We start from the raw sequence: 7,640 nt of genomic DNA, 5'->3' as shown, positions 1-7,640 counted from the left end.
AACGGGCAGGTGGCAAAAGGTTTAAAGCCTTATTATAATTTTAAAGTTATTTTACAAAATAATTACATTTTTAACTAATGCTAAAACTACCAACGGAAGAAAATACTTTTATTATGGATTTTCAAAGATTATCGTTTTCAAATCAAGGTTGTAGCTGACTATACATCCTTTTTTCCTCTACTTTTAAATATTGTTGTTGAACAATGCTTAACTTTACTGATTTTTGGCACTTCGGTGGTGGACCTTTTTAACCCCGGACCTTCATATATTACTATCTATTCTTCGATAAATTCTGGTAAATTATAGCTGGGAAAATGTTATTCGACAAAATGTCCATTTGATCGATACCAAATTTAGGTTTTGAATTTAAATAACATAAAAAAATAATATAACCTAGAAAATGTTTTATAAATACCAATGAGTATATAATTATACAAATGAGATCTTTCAGAGCACCGTGTTTGAGAAAAAATATGCCAAAAAGTGCACTTTCATATTAACATATCAAAAAAGTTTATATTTTGAGTCTTTAGTAACACTTGCGGCCCGTTTACTAACGTTTTTGTATATAAATAAAACTACAAACAAAACTACTTACTACAAATTTATCATAAATAAATAATATTCGCGTAAAACATCCTATTAAACGTAATTGAACATCATCTGTCAAAAGCGTTTGACATTTCACGAAATTGCCACCGTCCATTGTTTTATTTAAATTACGCTTCTACAAAAATTTTCGAATTAAAAATGTAAAGTTTCTACGCAGATTTGAAATAATTTCTCACCTTTTGGACTTTCTTTGGATTGGCACGAATTTTTCAAGACTAAGACTGGCCAAATCGATTCAGCCGTTTTCGAGTTTTAATCGGACAATTGAAAGAGAGCTCCATTTTTATACATAAGATGAAATACACCAATATCAACATACAACATTTTCTTAGAACAACGCAATTAAGCGAATGTTCAAATTCGCACAATTTGAGTGAAATGTGCAGAGTGTCAATTCCTTTAAGTTTTAGCTTTGCAACCATACTTTTTCCGAAACCCAAAAGCTTTTGTTACCCGGAAGCTGCCCGCCGAGTCATCAGAGGAACTTTGGCGGATCGCTAGCTGGCACCGTTCATGGTTAGAACTAGGGCGGTATCTGATCGCCTTCGAACCTCTAACTTTCGTTTTTGATTGATGAAAACACATTTGGCAAATGCTTTCGCTTCTGTCCGTCTTGCGATGATCCAAGAATTTCACCTCTAATGTCGCAATACAAATGCCCCCAGTTGTCACTATTAATCATTACCTCGGAATTCCGAAAACCAACAAAATAGAACCGAGGTCCTATTCCATTATTCCATGCACACAATATTCAGAATGAGCCTGCTTTAAGCACTCTAATTTGTGCAAAGTAAACGTACCGGCCCACCTCGACACTCGGTGAAGAGCACCGTGGTAGGATTTTGAGTTGGGCCGCCTTTTGACGGGCTAAGCCCACCGGTAGGACGTCCCACAGACATGCCGGTTGAACACCGCAAGCGGTGAACCCACAGTATAGGACACAGATTCAACTACGAGCTTTTTAACAGCAACAACTTTAATATACGCTATTGGAGCTGGAATTATCGCGGCTGCTGGTACCAGACTGGTCCTCTAATGGCCTCGGATGAGTCCCGTATCGTTATTTTTTGTCACTACCTCCTCGTGCCGGTAGTGGGTAATTTGCGCGCCTGCTGCCTTCCTTGGATGTTGTAGCCGTTTCCCAGGTTTGCTCTCTGGAATTGAACCCTGATTTTGCGTTACCCGTAACAACCATGGTAGTCGCAGAAACTACCATCGACCGTTGATAAGGGAGACAATCAGCACAAAGCTATTTAGAGTCACCAAGTGAAACGGTGAGCAAGGAAAGGCCGCCCCGATTGGTTTTGATCTAATAAAAGCATTCCTTTCATTTCAGAATTCTATTTGAATGTATTAGCTCTAAAATTACCACAGTCATCCAAGTAATGTGGGTACGATCTAAGGAACCATAACTGATGTAATAAGCCATTCGCGGTTTCACCTTAATGTGGCTTGCACTGGCACATGCATTTCTTAATCTTTGAAACAAGCATATACTACAGACAGGATCAACCAGGGTGCTATATATAATAGCATAATGCGTAAATGTTCCTCGGCGTCACCCGAGAGACCACACTTTGTATAGAAAAGTTTGATGAATATTTCTAAATAACAAATTTTCTTACACACACATATATATATATATATATATATATATATATATATATATATGAATGGTAGAGTCTTGGATTTCTGTATATTTTGTAGAGTTTCGAACAAGAATCCAAAAATAATGCAAAATAAAAAACCAGAAAAGTTTTTAATAAACAATTTCTTTATTTAATTATTTGTTTACTGTCAACGTTTCGGAACTAGGTACGTTCCATCTTCAGGACATCTGTCAAGAAACATGATCTTGATGAGATTTAAGCAAACAATATGTTTAGGAATAGAAAATAGATTTTTCTTAAATAATAAATTAATTGTAACAAGTAATAATGTACAGAAATATGATAATATGATCAAAAAGAAAATGATAAAAATAAATGAGTGGATTATCAGAACAGGATAATAAAAATGTTAGAAATTTTTTTGAAAGTTATGGAAAATTTTTTTAAGAAAGGATTAATGATAAAATTGAATTAATTATCTGTATGTTTGAATATACGTTAGCACTTTTTCACTAAACAAGAATTTTTGACAAAAAATGAATTTGTGAGTTATTTTTCCGCCGAATAGTTAACTTTTATAAATCAAAATTACTAAAAGTGTTGTCTTTTTTTTTAAATTATTATTTGAAAACAAATAATATTGTATTCGATGTTATACTATTGGCTTTTGGAAACGAACTAATTGTATTTGCTGGTTCATATGTAACACGTGTAAACACTTGAAACGAGAACTGTGAGATTGTATGTGTGTGTTTTTTCATGTTAGGGCGTAAATACTTAAATTATTGAACTTAAAAGGAAGTCGATATTAATTGTTTGTCAAAAAGTGTAAAAAATTTAAATATGAATCATGTAATGGGTTGTGATCTGATCTAATGTTGACACTGTTAGAAACATTCAAGAGAATAAGACAACTCTCCGCGAATAACCTCCTAAAGATGCAACTTTCATGATATAAAATCTTTGGAGTGAAATTAAATGAATGGGCGTTTTCTATAGAGTGTTGTACTAGGGTACTTTTGAAATTTTTTTGTTTATGGTGGACCACACTTAGTTCATGTTGTCTCATTCTCTTGTGTACATATTGGGAGGTTTGTCCAATATATTGAAAAGCACAGTCATTACAAGAAACAGAATATACTACATTAGTATTGAAATTGGATGGGGTAGGGGATTTAATGTTCGTAAAGAATTGGTTGAAGGAGTGTAAGGATGAGCCTGATACTAAAATGTTTTCTTCTAACAAAATTTTGGCAAAATAATAATATAAATCTTCAACGTATGGTATGCTGCAGTAAATAAGATTGATGTTTTTGATGTTGGTACTGGTATTGGGAGAATTAATTTGTGTTTTTTTGAATAACTGAATGAATGAGATTTTTTGGGTAACCATTTTCAATTAGAGTTATTTTTACTAGGGATAAATTTTGTGGATGGAAAGTTTGGTGAGACAACAAAATAGCATGGTCTGTAAGGGAAATAATAGTGTTTATCTTATAGTTTCTGGGACAGTATGAGGAATAGTGTAAGTATCTACCCGACCATGTAGTTTTTCTATACCAATTTGTTCGAATAAAGTTATTAGTGTTGTAAACGGATACATCCAAGAAATTAAGCCTGTTGTTATTTTGTAGTTCATGTGTGAAAATTATATTATTGTTAAAGTTATTGAAGAGATCTAGTACTGTGTTTATATGATTTTTGTTAATGATAAAAAAAGTGTCATCTACATATCTAATATAAAAGTTAATTTGAAATTTTAAAGTTGAGAAAACGGAAATTTCTAGTGTTTGTAAAACTAAGTCGATGATTCCGGGAGATAAGGGACATTCCATAGCTGCGCCTTTAATTTGAGAATAAAAATTGTCTTGGCAATGGAAATAGGAGTAATTTAAAATAGTGTTGATAATATGAGTGAATACCGTTTTCGGAAAGTCAGTAAAGTTACAAATTGTGTGCCAACGTTTATCGATTGAGTTTAGGATTAATTCATGTGGGACACATGTAAAAAGGTTGACTACATCTAAGCTTAGAAATAAGTGATTTTCAGGGATGTTGCGGTTATTAATTAAATTCACAAATTGGTACGAATTCTTGACATAATAGGGAGAATTGATTGTAACATTTTTTAGGACATCAGAAATGAGTTTCGAAATATTGTAAAAAGGAGAGCCAATGTAGGAGACAATCGGTCTGAAAGAGCATTCAGGTTTGTGTATTTTTGGAAGACAGTACATCTTAGGGGAGATAAGGTGTTGTATTTTTAGGTTAAAAGCAAAATTCTCAGAAATTAGTTTTTTGTTTTTCAGATCATTGATTAATTTAAAAGCTATTCTAGAAAAACGTTGTGTGGGATCTTCTGTTAAAATATTATATGTTGTATCATCTTTAAGTAGGTTAAGGACGGAATTGTTGTAAAATTCTTTGTCAAGAATGACTGTGATATTACCCTTATCGGCTGGGCAAACTATAATATTATTAGAATTAATGAAAGCTTTAGTTTCTAAAATGTCTTTGTGGAGTTTCTTTAAATGAAAGTTTTGAAATTTATTATTTACATTCTTTATATGTTTTACCAGTCTGTCACATAGTTTTGATCTAATGTTATTCTGTTTGTTTGTTTCAATGTTTCTAATGTTGTATTCAATATTACTTAGAATTTTAATGAAATCTGTTTTACTGTATTTCTGAGGAGAGTATGCAAAGTTTGGACCTAATGCTAGAATATATTTAACATTTTCTGGAATGTAAATATCAGTTTTATTAACTAACCACTTATCTGTACAAGATTTAGAGATTTTGAAGGGATAGTTGTCATCTCTTTTTTGAATTAAAGTTTTAGTTTTTTTTAATATGTTTTTCTTTAGTAGTATTAAAATGTTTGTTAAATTTATAGTTTTCAAAAACTAAAAATTGATTTAAAAGGTCTTTGTTCAAAGTATTGGAAAGTGTATTGATTATGTTATCCAGTTGTGATTTCAAGTAATTTATGTAGATAAAAGTATTTTTTATTTCAAGATTCAAAACGGACATTTTCAGGTAATTAATTTGTCGTTCAATTTTATAGATGTTGAAAGTGTTGTATAAGAATTGTTTGTTTATAATATTAGAAATAAAATTAGGTATACCTAATACCAAAGATCCCACACAACGTTTTTCTAGAATAGCTTTTAAATTAATCAATGATCTGAAAAACAAAAAACTAATTTCTGAGAATTTTGCTTTTAACATAAAAATACAACACCCTATCTCCCCTAAGATGTACTGTCTTCTAAACATACACAAACCTGAATGCTCTTTCAGACCGATTGTCTCCTACATTGGCTCTCCTTTTTACAATATTTCGAAACTCATTTCTGATGTCCTAAAAAATGTTACAATCAATTTTCCCTATTATGTCAAGAATTCGTACCAATTTGTGAATTTAATTAATAACCGCAACATCCCTGAAAATCACTTATTTCTAAGCTTAGATGTAGTCAACCTTTTTACATGTGTCCCACATGAATTAATCCTAAACTCAATCGATAAACGTTGGCACACAATTTGTAACTTTACTGACTTTCCGAAAACGGTCTTCACTCATATTATCAACACTATTTTAAGTTACTCCTATTTCCATTGCCAAGACAACTTTTATTCTCAAATTAAAGGCGCAGCCATGGGATGTCCCTTATCTCCCGGAATCATCGACTTAGTTTTACAAACACTAGAAATTTCCGTTTTCTCAACTTTAAAATTTCAAATTAACTTTTATATTAGATATGTAGATGACACTTTTTTTATCATTAACAAAAATCATATAAACACAGTACTAGATCTCTTCAATAACTTTAACAATAATATAATTTTCACACATAAACTACAAAATAACAACAGGCTTAATTTCTTGGATGTATCCGTTTGCAACACTAATAACTTTATTCGAACAAATTGGTATAGAAAAACTACATGGTCGGGTAGATACTTACACTATTCCTCATACTGTCCCAGAAACTATAAGATAAACACTATTATTTCCCTTACAGATAATGCTATTTTGTTGTCTCACCAAACTTTCCATCCACAAAATTTATCCCTAGTAAAAATAACTCTAATTGAAAATGGTTACCCAACTAGCTGTAAGTGGAATTCTGTCTTAAGGCAATTAAGGCATCGTGCCTTAAGGCAAATTGCAGGAACTTCCCGTACCAAAAATTATTATTTTTTTAAAAACGATTAACATTTTTGAAAAAAAAATTACTTTGAAAAAATAAGATTTTTGAGAAACTATAAATTGGACAAAAAATTACTTTTTTTTGAAAAAAAAAATTTAAAAAAAAATTTTTTTTTTTAATTTTTTTTTTTTTGAAAAAATTTTTTTCTTTATTTTGACATATTGTAGAAGATCTGAACTTTTTTTCAAAGCAATCGTACTGCTTTAACTGCATAGGGACAAAATATAAAGCGCGTAAGCGCCGCGTCGCTGTCTAACGCATAAGCATTGGTACGGAACCCATAGGAATGTTAACAGAATGTATACTTATTGTTAAAATCTCTATAAAATATCTGATAATTTGATGTGCATATGTCTAATGATCATTTTTGACCGCCAAATGGCTCATTTTTTTACTTTTTCCTCCATATCTCCGAAACCGCTAGACCTACCATCATGAAAATTTTATCGATTCTTTATCTTGTCAATACAAGTGACATGTTTTTTGAATTATTCAAATCGAACGCTCCGTTCTCTTAAAAACTGAGTTACCGTTTTCGGCACTTTTTGCCCCGTATCTTCGGAACGGCTAGACCTGCCTTCGCCAAAAACTAATCAGCACGTCTCCTTATCAATACGAATTGAATGTTTTTTGAATTATTCAAATCGGTTGATCCGTGTTCCCGAAATCGTCGACGAAAATTTGTATCCGCACATACATACACACACGTACATACATACATACATACATACATACATACATACATACATACATACATACACACACACACACACACACATACATCCATATTTTCTAAGGTATGCCAAAATATTCAGAAACCTCTGAAACGTAAAGATATATAAAAATTTTCATTTTTGATTTTTTTGCGATTACTATAACTTACCCTACGGGAAGTTAAAAAATCTCATTCATTAAGTTATTCAAAAAAGACGAACCTTTTTAAAAACACAAATTAATTCTCCCAATACCAGTACCAACATCAAAAACACCAATCTTATTTACTGCAGCATACCATACGTTGAAGATTTATATTATTATTTTGCCAAAATTTTGTTAGAAGAAAACATTTTAGTATCAGGCTCATCCTTACACTCCTTCAACGAATTCTTTACAAACATTAAATCCCCTACCCCATCCAATTTCAATACTAATGTAGTATATTCTGTTTCTTGTAATGACTGTGCTTTTCAATATATTGGAC

This window comes from Ctenocephalides felis, unplaced genomic scaffold (genome assembly GCF_003426905.1).
Source record: "Ctenocephalides felis isolate EL2017-DRISC unplaced genomic scaffold, ASM342690v1 CF-g0.4_SCAFFOLD_01886, whole genome shotgun sequence".
Lineage (NCBI taxonomy): Eukaryota > Metazoa > Arthropoda > Insecta > Siphonaptera > Pulicidae > Ctenocephalides > Ctenocephalides felis.
The sequence above is the reverse complement of the archived record's forward strand: the minus strand, read 5'-3'. Positions refer to the sequence as shown.